Source organism: Muscardinus avellanarius, assembly GCF_963383645.1.
Source record: "Muscardinus avellanarius genome assembly, chromosome: 12".
Lineage (NCBI taxonomy): Eukaryota > Metazoa > Chordata > Mammalia > Rodentia > Gliridae > Muscardinus > Muscardinus avellanarius.
Window position 1 is genome coordinate 63067873 of NC_137798.1, and position 19586 is coordinate 63087458.

Consider the following 19586-nt stretch of genomic DNA (forward strand, 5'->3'; position numbering starts at 1 on the left):
AGCTTCATATTATACAAAGCACAAAGCACACTCCAATAGAAGACCAAAACTGCCCCCAAGGAAATAGTTCAATCTTGGAATAATGCAGTCAGCATTAATTCTTCTAATCCCTCTGTGAGGGCAAAACTCTTTGCACAATGTGAGAACTAAATCACAATCTGCAGCGTGGACCTGATATGGGAAGAGCAAAAATCCCCAGACCTACGTATTCACTCTCCACAACTGCCTGTGTTGTTGTAGGAGTTCTCTCGTCTATCTCGCTGCCTTGCTGACTTTGTTAGAACCTTCGTATCTTTTATGGGAATGAGTCCTCCTTATGACTCCTGCCTCAGTTTGCCATTAATTTGAAAATAAAAACTATAATGTCAGGTTTATAGAGGTCAGTGGGGTATGTTGGTTCGGGGGTGTTTATTTTAACCAAAGCTTTCCATGTTTTTATAATGAGACTCTCTCTAGTTCTTGTTCTCTAGTGAATTTCTTTATTTCTTTATCCCCTCTAAAAACAAATAGGTCTACTTGAAATCATGACCTATAGATAATACGACCAAATGTTCCAATTACACTATCAGGAACTTTATATTCTGAGTCATGTGACATATTTAAGTATCCACATGTACAAATATATAGGTAGGGTGCCCATATCATACAAAGAATCCATACAAAAAGAAATCTGTAGCGCATCTGGGGTGCTGTTAATAATTCAGCAGAACAACAGGCATGCACAAAAGTGATCTGGGTGAACTAGGATACTTGGTCACACACTATCAGATAGATCATGATTTGAAGCTGACCTCTGCGTGGGGGCCCAAGAGAAGCTTTGTGCTGTTCGTATAACACATAGTCCAGCCTCTCTTTTCTCTGATTTGAAACACAGCTACTATGGAATAATAACACGAGTCCTCCATTTCCCTGCTGAAATCAACCTCAGAAGGCTAATGGGGTAAAGTTTCCTCTTATTTTCTCATGGGGTTTAGTACAGCAAGTTTGAGATCTCATTCAAAGACTCCACAAATGACCGGGCAGCGCATTACTGACAAAGATTTCTGAAGTGTATATACTGCTGCACAGTGACTAAAGCAAATTACTTGGCCTCCTTATATAATCAGCGAAGGCCTTGTCTCTTGGCTATTCTTCTCTTATTAGAAGTAAGAGAACAATGCTGATACCAGTCAGTCAATTGGCTAAGTCAGCCAAGAGGGCTTGGCAGGAGCTTCCTTTCTGCTCTGGCGCACAGCCATTTGTTTGTGAAGGGTCACGGGGTCACATTCCATTGAAATCAATGCAGATGGCTTAGCCCAAATATTGACAAAATGAGACAGAACCAAATGACAAAAAAAAAAAAAAACCTTAGGAGATTTGGGCATAAGTAATCAATACTCTGTTAAAAGCTTCCTTTTAAGTTGCATTAAGTACAAAGGGTAAAATGAATCGGGAAGAAATTGCACCAAGTATCTGTCATTGAGTGTACCTGGAACAAGAAATGAAGTCTTGGCATAAAAATATAATTAAAATATTTTAACAAGCTGAGCAGAATAAACTTGTTTAAGGAATATAATGCTTTGTCCTAGTCACCAAGGATTTGTCCTCAGTCTTTGTTTATATCGTGTGTGTGTGTGTGTGTGTGTGTGTGTGTGTGTGTGTGTGTGGTTACCAGGGTTTTAACCCAGGGGTATTCTACCTTCACGCTATACCCCCAACCCTTTTTATCTTTTATTTTGAAACAGGATCTTCCTAAGTTGTGGAGGGCCTTACTAAGTTGTTGAGCTGAGGCTAGCCTCAACCTGTGATCCTCCTGTCTCAGCCTCCCAGGGACTGGGATTACAAGCATGCACCACCATGCCAAGCTTATATAATTTTTTTTTTAATTCTACGGATTCAAATCAAATTCTAATTGCATGAATGATGAAGAGTCACTGATTTTTTTCTTACAATAAACTAGTGAAAGAGGAATTTAATAGGTTAATTTAATACCTTCATGCCCAAGTGAACTGAGCTCCACACTGTGAGGCTCTGAGATGTCCTTATTAGCCCATTCCCAAGGAGGCTTAATAGGAGAGGATTCCCAAGATCTAGACATTACTATCACTCAGCCTCTTAGCAGGTGGCATGCTGAGTCTTTTCTTTGGTTAAAAGTGCCAACTGACACCGGGCGTGGTGGCGCACACTTGTAATTCCCGCACTTGGGAGGCGGAGACAGGAGGATCGCACAGGTTCGAAGCCAGCCAGGCTGGCTTAAGAGACCCTGTTTCCAAATAAAAATATAAAAAATAGGTGTCTGGGAGTGTAGCCCAGAGGTAGAAGGGCTTCCAGGAACCCCAGTACCTCCAAAAAAAAAGTGCCAACTGTGCACAAAACATGGACCAAATTCTTCCAGGATTTTTGTGACTCCCTAAACACTGCGTATATTTCATTACTACAAACAACTCTCAGGCAACCAAGATGCTGCTGTAGCATTGCTTCAGGAAGACCAAATGTTCAGGGAGGTGATCTCAATTTTCTTTGGAATCCATAATCTTCCAGACGGGCTTTCTAGGTGTGGGCCTCACTCCATAGATTTTACTGGAGAATCAAAAGACTTAAGGTTGCTAAACCTTCCCCAACTCCTGCCTCTGCCAAGTGGAGATGGTAGCAAGTACAGGCCATCCTCCAGCTCTGAGGAGAGTAGGTGGGATATTGTCTGTCAGGAATCCAGCCCAACAGCTGGCAGGGCTTGGTGATATGATGAGTACCGACGACTCGAACACAAACCCACGAGCCGGGAGTCAAGTCAAGCAAGATCTCATTTATCTCTCTCCAAGCAGTCCTTTATATAGCACCAAGCCACGAGGGGAATTTCCATGAGAAAAAGCCTAGCCTATCCGGGATAAAGATCACTAGCACGTAGTTTACAGCCAATCCCAGGCCAGTACATGAGCCATTCATGTGTGCGGAAAGCTCCTTTAAAGGTAGAAAGGGAAAAACCGCTCAGTCTCCCCACCCATAATGAATGGGGAAACCATGCCTTCCTAGCTTCCTCCAGGCGCCATCTTTGCCCCTTTTCTGCTGAATCACTTTACTTAAAGTTTTGCCTTAGGCCATAGGCCACTCAGGCCGAATCTCCTTAGGCGCTGTATGGACACACCCCATCAATTGTCCCTCTATCTTCTCCCTCACACACGACAAAGTCTTATTTGCCTCTTATCTGTTCCTCAAACACCTGAGCTCATTTCCACCTTGTTTCCTTTGGGATGCTCTACCCTAGATCTTCTTGGGAAAGTTCTTCTGATTATTTGAGTCTCAGCTCATATGGTACCTCCTCAAGGTGTGTGTGTGTGTGTGTGTGTGTGTGTGTGTGTGTGTGTGTGTGTGTTCTGTGGAGTTAACCCAGGAGCATTCTATCTCTGAGCTACACCCCTTTTTTATTCTCATTTTGAAACATGGTCTCACTAGGTTGATGAGAGTCAATATGTGCTGAAGCTGTTCTGGAACCTGCGATCCTCCTGACTCAGCCTCTCAAGTACTGGGATTACAACCATGTACCCCCATGCCTGGCTACTGTTCACCAACTTAAATGAACATTCTCACATCTTGGGTCAAATCCTCCAAAAGCAAATCCTGAGACAATGATTTATACACAAGTGATTTATGAAAGACTCATTGCCTCGGCCCAATCCCACAAGCTCTAGGGCTTAAATGAGGCCTGAGAATGTGCCTAGACTCAAGACAAAGGAGCCAGGCTTCCAGCCTCCTGCACCAATCAATCATTGGGTGGGGCTGGTGGGAGGAGGGAAGTATGGACATAAATCCCCAGGCACTCCCCATTCTTTGCACTTGCTTAAGTGGCTCCTGCAACACAAAGCAAGTCTCTGAAAAGAGTCACAGCCGCAGCTGTTGAAGCAGAGGATGCACACACAGACTCTATAAATACACAGACGGTGTCCACTACCCTCCAACCTCACCATTCTCACATACACATGCTGGATTGCTTTCCATGAGTTCACTTAACTGCTCTCTGAGATTATCCTGTTGATTAACTATGTATCGTCAATCTTCCCAACCAGAATAAAGTCTTTACGAGAGTAAAGATTCATCTGTCTTGTTCACTGTCTATCCCCAGGTGTAGAGCCTGGCACCCAGAGATTCTGAGCATATATTTGTTGAATGAATGAAAAACCAGGATAACATGCCATACAACAGCCTAGGACCCATGAAGAAAGGACTAAGCCTCCCACTGTATCCTGGAAGGTAGAGGAGAAATGTGATAGTGATAAAAACCCAAGACCTGAGGTCAATAAACTTGGCTTTAGGAGCCATGTGAACTTAGGCAAGTCAAGTAATTCGCCTCAGTTTTGTCTTTTGCATAAGAAAGAGAAATATGTAGAGACTTAACTATGAAGATAGTCATTACACTGTTGTTTATTAAAGCTAATCTAATTGCAAAGAACTTGAGCATTCAACTCTAAGAGATTAATTATACCCATACAATGAAATATCATAGAAAGTGTAGAAGTAATGTTGCAAAAATAGTGTCTAAATGACATGAAAATATTCAAAAATATATTCTTAGATGAAAAAAATTGGATTGCAAGACAGTGCATGGCATACAGCCCTATTTTAATGTATTTTATATTGCATACTAAGATATTTATAGTGGTTATTTCTGGGTAGAGAGATTATGGATTATTTTCATTTTTACCTTCTATCAGTCTGTGTTTTTTGAACTTTTTAAAGTAGATTTTAAGGGGAAAATCATTTATTTTTTAAACTTTCTTACAATATCAAGATAATTTCCATAAACTATTGCATCACTGTTTTCTGATGAAAATGACTTGTGATGTGGTCAAAAGAGCATGAGACAGGCTCTGGTTCACCATCTATGCGCCCTCCCATTAACTGACTTGTGGGGAGGAAGAGGAGAGGGTAAACAGTTGTGGCTAGTAAATTTTGAAACATTAATCTCTCAGAGTTTAGCTTCCTCATCCATAACATAATCAAGCATACTAGATGCCTCCAAAAAACCCTCCAGGAGGCTGAAAATGTGTATTTCATAAAAAGCCAGCCACATGCATGCTATGGCTCGTGTACTGGAAGGTAACACACACTGAAAGGCCCATAGTTTATCATCTTGCATAGAGAAATAACTGGACCTCTGGGTTGAAGATATGAATATCCAGGCTGAGTTTGTTACAGTTAGTATGTGGCAAGAGCTCCTTGGCCAGAGGACTGCATAGAATCCAATATTCTACGCACCTGTCACTTGCTTGTACACAACTGTAAAAGAGTGCTTGTTCTCCACTGAAGCTAGGTCCTCCCGAAAAGCTTTCTCATGAGCCACCAATAGCAAAGCTTTCTCTCTTACTTGATGGTATTTGCAACATAGATCAAGAGGGTGGATGTAAAAAGTCTGAGGCTGATCATTAAGTTTTCTTTTTCCTCTGATTCTAAATCGAGTAATAAAAAACAGAAGAATGATGGAAGATCAACACACCAGTTTTATTACTGATAAAGTGATGGAGAGCCAAGGCTGGATCTGCAGCCATAGTTGGACTTTGAATGTTTCTTATGATTAAATTACCAGCCCCAAATTACAATAGACACAGCCTCCCAGGTGAGCACACTATAGGTCAGATCTACAAGGATGCTTTAGGAAGAGAGAAGGAAGCCGAGGCCCTGGGTTCACACCGATTCCCGGGTCTCAAGGACATAACCCACTTCTCTCAGGGATGACTGAGTGAGGTATGGAGTGAAGTGTAGAAGGTGCCTTCCCATGACTCATCCTTCTTAGAGTCAAATATTTCTTCCTGAAATAGGATGTAACTCCCTGGGAAAATCTCTATTTTGTTCACAACTGAATCCTGAGTCCCTGGGTCTTAATAGATATCCACTGAAGAGTAAATGAATAAAAGAATTAGGGAATTGGAGTTGTCCCTAACAGTAAGAGATCCTTTGGCATTATTTCTGCATCTCAGCTAGCTACCCACTTTTTCAAGGGAAAGTACCAGATATAAAGAGCTGCACTTTTTGGTTCTTACTGAAGGTTATCTTGGTGTCTTAGGAATCACAGGTTTGGGGCCAGCCTTAGCAACTTAGTGAGACCCTTCAATTAGTGAGACCATATTTCAAAATAAAGAATAGAAAGGGCTGGAAATATAGCACAGACAACCCTGGGTTCAATCTTCAGTACCAAGAAAGAGGAGGTAGTCGAGGCACTCAAGCATGACATTCCATGGAGTTCTGGGGACATTGTAAAAAGTCTCATGGGATCCCAACTCATTAAATTGCTTCTCTTTCAGAATTAGGCAAAAAGATGGCCTGGAGACCAGAAGAGAGAAGGACATTACCCTAAAAGACCTTTGTTATTCTATGTTTCTCCATGTAAACCATCCTTCCTCCCCGCATACCCTAAGCAGCACTTGAGAAAACGAACAGAAGAGCAAGGGATGAAATAAAAGGGATGTGTGTTAGTCATCTTTGTGTCACTATAACAAAACTTGACACAATTAACTTAGAAAAAAAACAGTCTTATTTGGGCTCACAGTTCTGGAGTTTACAGTACACAATAAGTTGACTCCTGCATGGAGAATATCTGAAAAATTGGGCATTTTTATCCAATAGAGACCCAATACAATCTAAGAGAGCTATTTAATTTATGGGATTGGATGACCTTAGAATCGGATTGGTTAGATAATTGTCCCCTGAGTATTGAAGACTGGGCAGAAAGCCAGACTTCTTAGAGACAAAGATATTACATTTTTCTTTAAATATTCAACTTACAAAAGGAGTTAAAATTGCAACCATCCTACAAATACATGAAGTGCTTAGCAACACTTGCTCTATCGAAGATGATCAAAATGATAACTAGGTTAAATAGGTTAAAGAAAAGGCTAAGAAAAGCCCACTGGATGGCAACTAGAAAGTGTTCTTTGGGCAGAGAGCAGTTTTCGTAGAATAATAGGAATAGAATGTATCTATGGAGTATGTTCAGCCTGTGAAAAGCCATCATACTCCAACATTCTGCCATGGGAAGTCTTGTTTTATTAGATGCAAAAAGAGGTGTGAATAGGCTAGAAAATGAAGTCCACTAATACTCCTGGGTCAGGCCTCAGTATTGTCATCATTGAGTCAAAGTTTCCCTTGAGGGAGTCTAAATCCCATTTCTGAAAATTGGTTCCAAAGCAATTCTTTTGATAAGAATGAGTTTCTTCCTAAGTGTGAGATGGCAATAAGTATAAAAAACATTGCACACTCCAAAGCTATAGCTATGAACTTTCCCTTTAATAACAATCAGAAGAGATATATTCATTTTGTATACCCGAATTTTTTTTTGTTTTAAAGTGTAGGTTTCTGCTGACATGGTGGCGCACACTTGTAATCCCAGCATTTGGGAGGCTGAGACAGGAGGATCACAGCTCACTGACAGCCTCAGCTATGTAACGAGGCCCTTTGCAATTCAGTGAGACCCTGTTTCAAAATAAAGAATAAAAATAGGGCTGGGATTGTAGCTCAGAGGTAGAATGCTCCTGGGTTCTATCCCCATTACCACAAAAATAAATAAATAAATAAATAAAGTGTAAGGTTCCAACACCTACAGACTGAAGGGGACTCTGTTTCTTCTCAAAGCACTTTTGCTTTGTGGTTCATTCTGCTCCCAGAAACAAGGATTTTCTAATGACCAGTGCATAGTTACACTTTTTCCCCTAGGCAAAACATATCATTTAGGAAGTAGCAATGTAGAGGAGGAAAGTTTTTGGTGTTTGTTGTTGTTGTCTGTTTTATTTTGGTTTTTTTATATATTTTTTATTGGTGCAATGTATTCATACATCATAATGGTATAAAGAAAATACTTTTGTAGACATACATGTACACATCGCCCAGTTAGCCCCTACCCGATCCCCACCCTGTTCCCTCCCCATCCCTCCTTCCCATGCTTGGCTTAGTGGTTGACATCTAGTATTATAGCAATTTATCCAATATTAACGATGATAATCTCACAAAACAGTTTCATTTGTCTAATACCATGCTTTTGATGACTAAAAGATAACAGTTCAATATTTCTTTTTGCTTTCTTTCTTACCAGAGAATATTTTTTTCTTTTCTTTTTTTTTAGGTGAAGCTATCATATATTTATTTATTTATTTTTCAGAAAAAAAAATCTATCCTAATATGGAATATGGACTCTAGATACTCAAAACGATCTTGAAAAAGAACAAAGCTAGAAGATATATATTTTCTGATTTCAAACCATATAAAGCTACAATAATTGAAACAGTGTAGTGCTGTTCTAAAGGCAGATATATAAACCACTGGAGTTAAATAAAAGCTTAGAGTTAAATTCTTCCATATAATGTCAAGTTATTTTTGACAAGGAAATAATAATCTTTTAACCAAATATTGTTGAAAAATAATAATTACATGAAAAAGAATAAAATTGGACCCTTACCTAATCCCATATACAAGTATTAACTCAAAATAGATAAAAGACCTAAATATAAATCTTAAGACTATAAACTTTTAGAAGAAAATCTGGGTCATAAGAACTCACAACATTGAAATTGGCAGTGATTTCTTGGATATGATTTCAATGGCACAGGCAATAGAAGAATATACAAACTCCCTAAAAAATAAAAAAATATTGTATATCCAAAGACAATGTAAACAGAGTTAAAAGTTACTGATAGAATGGGATAAAATATTTCCAAATGCTATATCTGAAGGTATATTAAAATTCCAAGTGGAAATCCTAAAAATTAGCAACAATAAAAGCAAACAATACAATGTAGAGATAGGTAAAAGACTAACATAAATAATGAATCTCCACAGATAACCAATCTTAGTTGTCTGTTGGATGGAAAATCTTCTTTCTCTGGTTCTGGTGTGTGTCACCTATTTCTTCTTTGTAGTTAATCTCTTTGAGTATTTTCTCTAGTGCTGGTTTTGAAGACATAAATTCCTTCAGTTTCTGTTTATCGTGGAAGCTTCTTATTTCCCCATCTAATTTGATAGAAAGTTTTGCTGGGTAGGAAATTTTTGGCTGGAAGTTGTTTTCTTTCAGAGTTTGGAATATGTTACTCCAAGCCCTTCTGGCTCTCATGACTTGGTTTGGGAAGTCTGGAGTGATTCTAATTGGTTTGCCTCTGAATGTCACTTGGCCCTTTGTTTTTGTTGCCTTTAAGATTCTCTGCTTGGCTTCCACATTGGTCATTTTGATAATTATGTGGCGTGGGATCCTCTTCTCTGATCCTCTCTAACGGGGGTTCTATAAGTTTCCTGGACCTGTGTATCAACCTCTTGCTCTATGTTTGGAAAATTCTCTGCTATTATTTCCTTGAAAAGATTGTTAATCCCTTTGGTTTCATCTTCTTTTCTCTCCTCTATTCCAATTATTCTTAGGTTAGCTCTCTTAAAATGGGCCCATATTTCTTCAATATCAGATTCCTGCTGTCGGATTTTTTTTTCTAAATTAGAAACTATGCATTCATTTTTTGAATGATCATCTTCTAGGAGCGAGATTCTATTCTCCATGTGGTCTAATCGGTTGTTCGTAATTTGAATTGAGGCCTTTACTTCATTAATTGCATCCTTTATCTCTTTTTGGCTCTCTCTGAGTTCTTTTCGAAGCACCTCTATTATTTCTACAGTTATTTTCCTGATTTGATCTTCTATAAATCTCTGAATTTCTGTTTTATCAGGTTCTGATGTTGTGGGGTTGTGGGCATTCATTGCTCCATTGTTATTCCTCTTTCCCATGATTTCAGAAGTTTGTGCCTTCTCTGGGTTCTTCCTTGGGTCACTACGACTTCACTTAAGGTGCTGTGGATCTCGAGTCTGTGGTATGTCAGTCCCCACTACTCCTTTACTGGGTTGTATCGCAGAGTCTCAGACCCAGGGAGTCAATCGAGGCTGCTTTAGACCATGGGGGGTGCCCGGTTGGGCGTTCTCCTATGGTGTAATATCTCTGCCACCACCACTCCCCCACTGGGTCAAGTCCCTGGGAGTACAGTACTGGGATTTCTCCTCTAGGGGCCGCAATTTGACTCACTGTTGAGTGCGCAGATGGAGCTGTTGTGGACTCGGTAAATTCGCTGCTGCTGCCGTCAGTAGCAATATGGTGCCACTGCTACACCCTCGGCCATGAGGCTGGCGTATTTCTTTTCTGTTTTTGAACTCCACTCTGAGTCCCTGCAGGGTGCGCTGAGCCCAGCCCCTGGGAGCTTTAGCTGCACCCTGCGCTGAGAAATCTGCCGAATTCCTCCTGGCTGTTCCACAGCGGCTCACCTCAGCTCGCTGCCCGCCACTCCTCTCTGAAGCTTGGTGGGCTGTTGAGTGAGTTGGTCTGGTGCCGTCTGGTGAACTCGCCGCTGCCGCCAGCAGTAAGGCGCTGCTGCCACGTTCTCGGGCATGAGGGCAGCGTATCTCCCCTCTGGTTTCTGAGCTCTGTTATGAGTTACCTTCCTCTCTGGAGCCTGGTGCTGCAAGGCAAAATGGCGCCTGCCGCTTCACGCCGTGGCTCCGGCTGCAGCACTGAGGTCTGGTTTCTGGTGTCTCGTTTTTCCAGCCCTCTTTTTCTCTGTCCCTTAAAATTACATTTTTTGTTTCTCTGCTGATGGTGTTTTCTGGCTATGAAAGGTGCTGATTTTGTGGTAATAGAGATTGGTTGTTAGCGGGGCTAGTAAGCTCCGTTTTGCTCCATCGCCATCTTCCCAGAAGTCCTTATTTTGTTTTTTTGTGGTACTGTGAATTGAACTCAGGGACATTTTACCTCTGGGCTCCACCTCTAACCCTATTTTATTTTATTTTATTTTTAAATAGGGCCTCACTAGATTAATGAGAGTCTCACTACTTGCTGAGGCTTTCCTCCTACCTGTGATACTCCTGTCTTGGCCTCCCAACTACTGGGATTACAGGTGTGCATCACCATACTCAGCTGAAAGATTTATTTTGACTCACAGCTTCAGAGGTTCAGTCCATGGTTGGTTGACTCCAAGGCAGAAATATCATGGTGGTAGCCTGGCAGAGAAAAGCTGCTCAGCTCATGGCAGCTGGGAAGCAGAGAGAGAAACTGGGAGGGCCAGGGATAGGCATAGTCCCCAATGCCACACCCAGAAACCTACTTTCTCTAGCCATACCCCAGTTGCTTATTGTTTCCACAGTCTTCCAGTAAATACATTTAAGTTATTGATTTATCAAATGGATTCATCCTCTGATGCTGTCAGAACCTTCATAATCCAGTATTTTCACCTCTGAAAATTGCTGCATTGCCTGAGCTTTGGGGAACATTACAGAACCATACCATAACAAGGTTTTATTGGGGGTAATGGAAATGTTTTGAAATTCAACAGAGACAGTGGTTGCACAATACTATGTTTAGTGTGTACTAACATTTTCACCCAATTTTATTTTAGGTGTATTTCACCTCAACTTTTTAAAAAGTTTTTTTTTTTTTTTTTTTTACTTATTGGTGCATTGTAATCATTGTAACATCATCACCTTAACTTTTAAAAGAATGCTCAAGATAATTAGAAAGTAACCTAGACAGGTGCAGTGGTACATGGCTTTAATTTTAGTACTTGAGAGGTTAAGACAGAAGGATCACATGTTTAAGGCTAGCCTCAGCAAACTAGCTAGATTCTCTGTGACTTAATGAGACCCTGTTTTAAAATAAAAAGACAGATGTGGGTGTAACTCAGAAGTTATAATGCCCCTGAGTTCAATCCCCAGTACTAAATAAAATAAATAAATAAATAACTCAGAGTGAGAATATATGGCCTGTCAATATATTGAGAGCTGGGGTTATAACTTATGAAATTTATATCCCCTGTGGAATCTAGCAAAGTGTCTAGTATATAGGTACTAAATATTATTTGTAGAATGAATGGATGGGTGTGTTTCTGCCCATAAAGTATTTTGTGGCAGGCAGCAACCAACCCTGCCCTGTCCCCAAAGGGCAGCCACCATTTCTGTACTTCACCTGGTGATGACTCCATTGAGAAGATGCAAACCATTCATGGATGGGAAAAATTCTTTTCTATGCCTCAATACTTTGAGACTTAGTAATAAACCTGTGCCATTATTTTTCTCAACTTATAATTGCTATTTTTTCTATGCTGGCTAGAGAGATAATATCAACTGAAATATCCTGCCTCAAGAGTGGGTGATGTCAACATCTCATTATAAAAAGTAGCCTCCTGAAAAGTTATTATGTTATTACAGAACATTCCAGTCTAATGTTAAGCCCCATAAAATACAGGGTGATAGATTACAAAATTTTGGGATAGACACACTATGGAATTCTACTCAGTGATAAAGAAGAACAAAATAGTGTCATTTTCAGGAAGATGAATGGACCTAAAGAACATTATTTTAAGTGAGATTAGCCAGTCACAAAAACTGAAAGGCTATGTTTTCTCTCATATGTGGAAGCTAGGGAGTAACCAGGATACCAGAGTGGCTTCAGATAATGGAGGAGAAAACTCCAATGGGACCAAGAAGGTGGTCTAGGGGAAGGAGGAGAGGGACAGGAAGGATCAATAAAGAAATTGCTTCCACTGCAATTATGTACATATGTGAGAATACCAATATCCTGTATAGGGAAGGGGAAAATGGAAGGGAGCTGGGGGGGGCCCACCAAGTACTGTTTGCACATATGTCACTTTCAATATGAAATACATTATAATGTGAAACTATAGTGCACCAACAAAAGTATAAAAATACAGGATGATGATATATTGCAAGGAAGAAATAACTCAGTGGTTTTACAAGGTGGCTAAGTCACTCAAACCACAAGATAAGGATGAATTTCCTAAAAGAGAAGTTGAATCTTATTTCCAAGCCCTAATTTTGGGCTGATTTTATTTTGCCACTCATTCATTATCTCAAATTCTCAAGTCTCTTTCACAACAATCTTGTTTTCATTTTTGCCCAAACTGACTATAGGAGAGATAACTTCAGAAGGCTTTTAAAAATATTTTATGACAGCGTGGCATCTTTCCCAAAGACAGATATAGAAAGAATGTAGTGGCGTTTTTGTCTTTTGTCCCAGTGAGATAGCATTTTCAGAATTGCAACCAAGTTTATCAATACCAAGTAACACGACTCAGTTTCCCAAAGTCAGGTATGCACTGGAAGAAGAGTTTTAATGAGAAACATACTTTGGAACTAACTCTAATTGAGCTATTGGAAGCCACTGCTTACACAGCCTAGAAGCTCCTTGTGCTTGATAATATGGTGCCCTGGTCACCCTGATTGTTCCTCTCATGTTAAAAATGTAGGTAGAAATTTTACAATTTACCAAAGAATTTCACATGCCTTTTCTAATTTTATTGTTCCAACTATCAATGAGATATGTGGGATATATACTATTACCTTTATTTTAAAAATTTAGAAGCTGAGATTTAAGAGCTTTAGAGGTTGGTGCAAGGTCACAGACCAGGCTTCAATCCAGTTTTATTTTTAAAGCCAGGGTTTGAGCCTCTCATTTCTATACCAGTATTTCTCATCTCTTGTTCCCTGTGACACTGTATGTTCTCCACCCCATCTCCCATACATCAGTGAACCACCAAAATAATTAGTTTTGCTCAAGAATTTTGGCCTGTGCTTTTTTTTTCTTACTTGCACAGATATTGTTATGTCCAAAATAGTTTGTTTGGGCTTTTATGTTTGTTTTGTTTTTTTGCACATAATTGACAAAACTAAAGACACATGGGTCAGAATGAAGTCCCCTTCCAAGACCCACCTATGGTCTGTACAACTGATATTTGCTGAAATCTCAGCAAAGAGCAGAGGGATTCTTATCCTTTTCTTGCCATGATTTGCAATTCTTGCCATTCCCATTTTCTTTTCATTACGTACATTCTTCTCATGCACAAGCCTGTGCCATTTCCAAACACAGAGAGGGCTTGATGTTATTTGCTGTGACATCTGTGATTATTATAGCTCATGGATTTTCTTCTTTTCTCCCCTCTGGCTAAGTATTTCACCACATGGAAAGAAGGACTATATATTGTCCTCACCTGACAAAAGGCAATGCATGTTTTGGCAAATTTCCTTGCATGCCATCTTGCTCACCTGCCCTAGGTTACTACAGACTGCCTGGATGAGACTGGACTCTTCCCCAACCTACTACTTTCCCAGTTCCTTTATTCCCACTGCCTCAGCACATACCAGAAATGGACTTCCTCAGCCCCAGAGACTATGTAGATAAAAGGTGGACCCAGATGAACTTCTTCCTTAACACTTGATATTCAGTTAACAGCCAATGTTCCTTTTAATTTTAAATCTTGGGAAAGTGCCAACTTCAGTAAAGAAAATCTCACCAATAGCTACTCTTCTTATGGAGTCATGCTGTATAAACTCCTTCCTTTCTCCTTGTGAGCCTTTCTTCCCTTCTGTAAGGATGTTTCAATCAGCATGCTGTGACCCAAGATACCTGATGACCACAACTTAGAGGAAGATTTATTTGCTCACAGTTCTGGAGATTTCAGAGGTTTCAGTCCATGTTAGACCAGGTGAAATCTACAGAGCTGAGGGCATGGTTGTAGAAAGCAGAGAAAGAAATCAAAGGAAAGAAGGACTATATATTGTCCTGGTAGCAACCAAGCCCCACCTCCAACATGGCTACCTGTCTACCATTCTAAACCCAACCCATAACAGAGGGAATTGGCAGGGTAGAAGAGTGAACAGGTTTATAAATGTTTGTTTGTTTCTACCCTTCTGGATCAACTCAATGAAAGAGATGGCAGGCAGCTTTCTTGCCCACAGTGCACAGGAACACATGGCCTCAGCAGATTTTATTTTATTCACAATACAACTCCTTCTCCAAATAGCTCAAATATTCCCTGCTCACACTCCAGATTAGTTTCTGTCTCACACTTGTGGTCATAAGAAAGTCAACATTGGATAGTCTCCTCCTTACTGTTATTTCTGTGTCATTCTGAGTTCCAAATCAGTTTCTTCTATTTTTGCTGATATAAATTATTCTATGTTTATCAAGAAAATATAAGTGCAAATATTCCTATACATTCATACCTATTTATGTAAAATCTTTTATAAGTTCACTTTCACGTGCATGTAAGTTAACCAGTAATTCCTCCAACATTGAAAACAATAGATTTTTTTCTTCTGAATAGAACTGTCAGGCTCTCTTCAGCAAATATACTTTTACATATTCCTTGTTTCCTAATAAAGAAATTAGGAAGAGCTTTCATCTTCTACCCTCCCCATGTCTTTCTTTTCCCTCATTTCTCTCCTCTCGATCAAGGCTGCCTAGTTTCCATTTCATTTTCATTATTAATCTTTCAAAATTGTGTTTTTATGAGGCCTTCATGACATACTCAGCTAATGTGGTTATGTATCTGCAAATGGGCCATGAGTTTGCAAATTACCAGAAAGGCTGCAGCCTACATTCTTAAAGCTACTATTTCTGACTTAAGTGAAACAGAAAAAGAAGTCACTGCCCAATTGGAAATGAATTCCCACTGCAATACAAAAGAAAGATTAAGAGGCAGCATCCATCATCATTGCCCTTACCATATGAGAAAACGGGTCCACCTAAGTGAAGTAAATTGCCCAGATGTTCACAGTTGATAAATGGCAGAGCTGGGTCCAAACCCAGAGCTGCAACCTACACCAATACTACACCAACCTGCCATGAAAGCCAGGCCAATTGCTTTGCTCCAACTGCAGGTTCACCAACCTTTTGCTAGTAATTTGGTTTCCTTTAGGGCTTCTCAAAAGAATCAGAATCTGCCAACTAGCCACATACAGAACATTTGATCCCTCCCTTTATTTCTATAAATCAACAAATTGGTATTTTCTAATATTAAAACATATTAGTTTGTCCTAATCTTTAAAACTTTTCAAAGTATTTCAACTCACTGGATGGATTTAATAACAAAGGTAAAAGTTGATAAGCTTGAAAGATGGATCAAGGGGGCACGCCAGCCGGGGCCCGGGTCGCGGGACTCTGGGCCCTGGGCCGGACCGTGCGTAACACGCCAGACCCCTGGAGAAACCGGGCCCAGTACCCTGGGTCCCGGGCGGGGGTCATGCAGGGCATACCAGTTGGGGCCCGGGTCACGGGACTCTGGGCCCCAGGCGGAGTAGTGCGGAGCACACTGGACCCATGGGGAAACCGACTGGGTCACAGTGCCTGATCCCACTACCTCCTCAAACCACATATACTGTCTTCTCTTATTTAAAAAAAAAAAAAGGAAAAGAAAAAGAAAAAATATCTGAGAGAAGTTAAGAAAGCCATGGTGGATGCCAGGACACTAGAGATGCAGACAAAACTTATCCAAATGCACTGGAACTTATGGAAAAATTCCCCATGAAGGAGGACTGCTGTTTATATTGTTAAGAATCTTGGACATCACCTGTAAGGAGAGAGTTTAGCGGAGACCAAGGAGAAAGGTGGTGTTGAAAGCAGTCTCCGTGATGGTGGTGGAGACTTGTATTCAGGAGAAGCAGAAATCGGATCCTACCAACCTTATTTTTTTGGAGAAAATACACCAAATGTCGAATGCTACCGTCACGCATGCTTAGGAACACTGGACAACATTCAGAGTGGAAAAAGAGCCTGGGAAGGATTTGAAATGGTGGAGGCAGTGGCAATGGCAGTGGCCAGTACTCAGGGGAGGCAGAGATCTGATGCATTACACCTGGAACCTTTGAAATAATAATCCCAGAGGCAGAATGTTACCACCACGCAGCCTCAAGAACGTGGGACAATTGGTTGGGCGAAGAGGGTGCTCAGATTGGAGCCTGCCAAGGGGTGAGGCCGGCGACAGACACAGAAAAGCTGGGATTGGTGCCTGCCATGAGGCAAGGCCAGTGCTGGAGCCTCCGAGGCCGGGATCGGAGCCTGCCGAGGGGTTAGGCCGGTGCTGGGGCCAGCAAGGCCGGCATCGGAGTTTGCCATGAGGCAAGGCCGGTGCTGGGGCCTCCGAGGCCAAGATAAGAGCCTGCCGAGGGGTTAGGCCGGTGCCGGGACCAATGGCCGGCATTGGAGCCTGCCGTGAGGCAAGGCCGCTACTGGGGCCTCCGAGGCTGGAATCGGAGCATGCCAAGGAGTTAGGCCGATGCCGGGGCCAGCGGCCAGCAGTGGAGCCCGCCCTGAGGCAAGGCCGGTTCCGGGGCCTCCGAGGCCGGGATAAGAGCCTGCTGAGGGGTTAGGCTGGTGCCGGAGCCAATGGCCGCATTGGAGCCTGCCATGAGGCAAGGCTGGTGCTGAGGCCTCCGAGGCCGGGATCAGAGCCTGCTGAGGGGTTAGGCTGGTGCCGGGACCAGCAGCCAGCATCGGAGCCTTCCATGAGGCAAGGCTGCTACTGAGGCCTCCGAGGCCGGATCGGAGCCTGCCGAGGGGTTAGACCAGGTCTGAGGCCAGCGAGGTCATCATTGGAGCCTGCCATGAGGCAAGGCCAGTGCTGGGGCCTCAGAGGCCGGGATCTGAGACTGCCGAGGGGTTAAGCCGGTGCCGGGGCCAGCAAGGCCGGGATCAGAGCTCACCGTGAGGCAAGGCCGGTGCTGGGGCCTCCGAAGCCGGAATCGGAGCCATCTGAGGGGTTAGGCTGGTGTTGGGGCCAGCAAGACCAGAATCGGGGCCTCCCATGAGGCAAGGCTGCTGCTTGAGCCAAGGAGGTCTGGATCAGTCCACCGGGTAACCAGGCCACTACTGGGGCTGGCAAGAGTGGGATCGGTACTTGCAATGCAGCATGCACAGAGAAATATCACAGAAAATATAAATCAGATGCTTCCCCTAATCAGCAATAACTAGGAGGAAAGGGGCAACAGGAAGAGGTCGAGCTATAGAAAGGGCCCTATAGTGAAGCAACTAAGGTGACCAATCAGAGGGTATGGAATAGGGGAGGATGGAGCCTCTTTAAAACGCAGGAGGTACACAAACAAATGTATCAAAGTTAATCACCAAACAAGCATGGGATCGAGGGAGGGGGAGGGAATGGGATGGGGGCTGGATGAGGGCTACTTGGATGATGTGTGCTTGTATATCCTCTCAAGTCTTGTATTCCAATGTGATTGATATATGACTATAATGCACCAATTAAAAAATAAATAAAATTAAAAAAGAAAGATGGATCAATATAAATTATCCAATCAGAAGAACAGAGGGGAAAAATATTGAAAAAATAAACAAAGCTGCACATTCCTGTAAGACAATAGCATAAAATCCAGTGTTCATATCAATTACATCCCTATAGGAAAAAAGAATGAATAAAAAATATCTGAAGAAGTAATGTTTTAAGACTTTTCAAATTTGGCCCAAAAAAAGCACATAAGTTAAACCACAAAGAAAAAAATTATTCTCATTATTCATAGATTCCATACTTGCAAATTTTCCTACTCATTAATATTTATTTATAACCCTGAAATCAATATTCATATCACTTTCTTGGTCATCTGTGCAGAGCAGTGAAAAAGCAGAGATGCCTGATGTGCACAATTCCCAGCTAAGGGAGAACGGGGTGACACACGGCCTTTGTCAGCCTCATGCAGAGATGACCAGAGGACGGAGGCAGTAGGGCAGTGCCTGGTAGTACAAGAAGCTCTGGTTCTGGGTCAATTGGATAAGGCTTAAATCCCAACCCTGGCCCCTGTCAGTGGGGTGGCCTCAGGCAAGCCACTTAACACTTTCTAACACTGTTTTTGCTTTTATAAAATTCAAGTTGAATCTACCATGATGAGTCCTTTTAAGGATTTAAGATTATCATTCAGATGAGAGATGCATACGTACACTCGTACATATTTCTTCTGGGAGTTAACTGTTCAGTATTTGCTAATCCAGTGTTTTCTGCAACTTTATAAAGCATCAGCACTGTGAATAAGGGAACTGACTGTATTATTCATTAAACAAATATACATTTATGAACCTGGAAAGCATTATGCCCAGTGAACTAAGCCGGTCACAAAAGGTATACATAGTTCCATTTGTAATAAATGTCCAGAATAGCAAATTCACAGAGGCAGAGTGTAGGTTAAAGGTTTCCAAAGCCTGGGGGTAGAAGAATGAGGAGCAACTGCTGTTGGCTTTTCTTTCCAGGATCATTAAAATGTTCCAGAGTTAGGTAGTGATGTCTGTGAGTACAGTGAAAGACCACGGAATTCTGTACTTTAAAAGGGTGACTTTTATGTTACCTGAATTATATCTCAAGTTGGTGTGTGTGTGTGTGTATGTGTGTGTGTGTGTGTGTGTGTGTGTGTGTGTGTGTGGTAGGGGTGGAACTCAGAGGCTTTCTACCTCTGGGCTATACTCCCAGACCTATTTTATAGTTTATTTGGAAACAGAGTCTCACTAAGTAGCAGAGGCTGGCTTCGAACCTGCGCGATCCTCCTGTCTCCGCCTCCCAAGCGTGAGTTTTTAAAACTTGAGATATAGCCGGGCGTGGTGGCACACGCTTGTAATCCCCACGCTTGGGAGGCCAAGACAGGAGGATCGCACTGGTTCGGAGCCAGCCGCACTGGCTTAAGAGACCCTGTTTCCAAATAAAAAAATATATATAAAATAGGTCTGGGAGTGTAGCCCGGAGGGAGAAGGGCTTCCAAGAACCCCAGTACCACCAAAAATAAATAAATAAATTAATTAATTAAAAACTTGA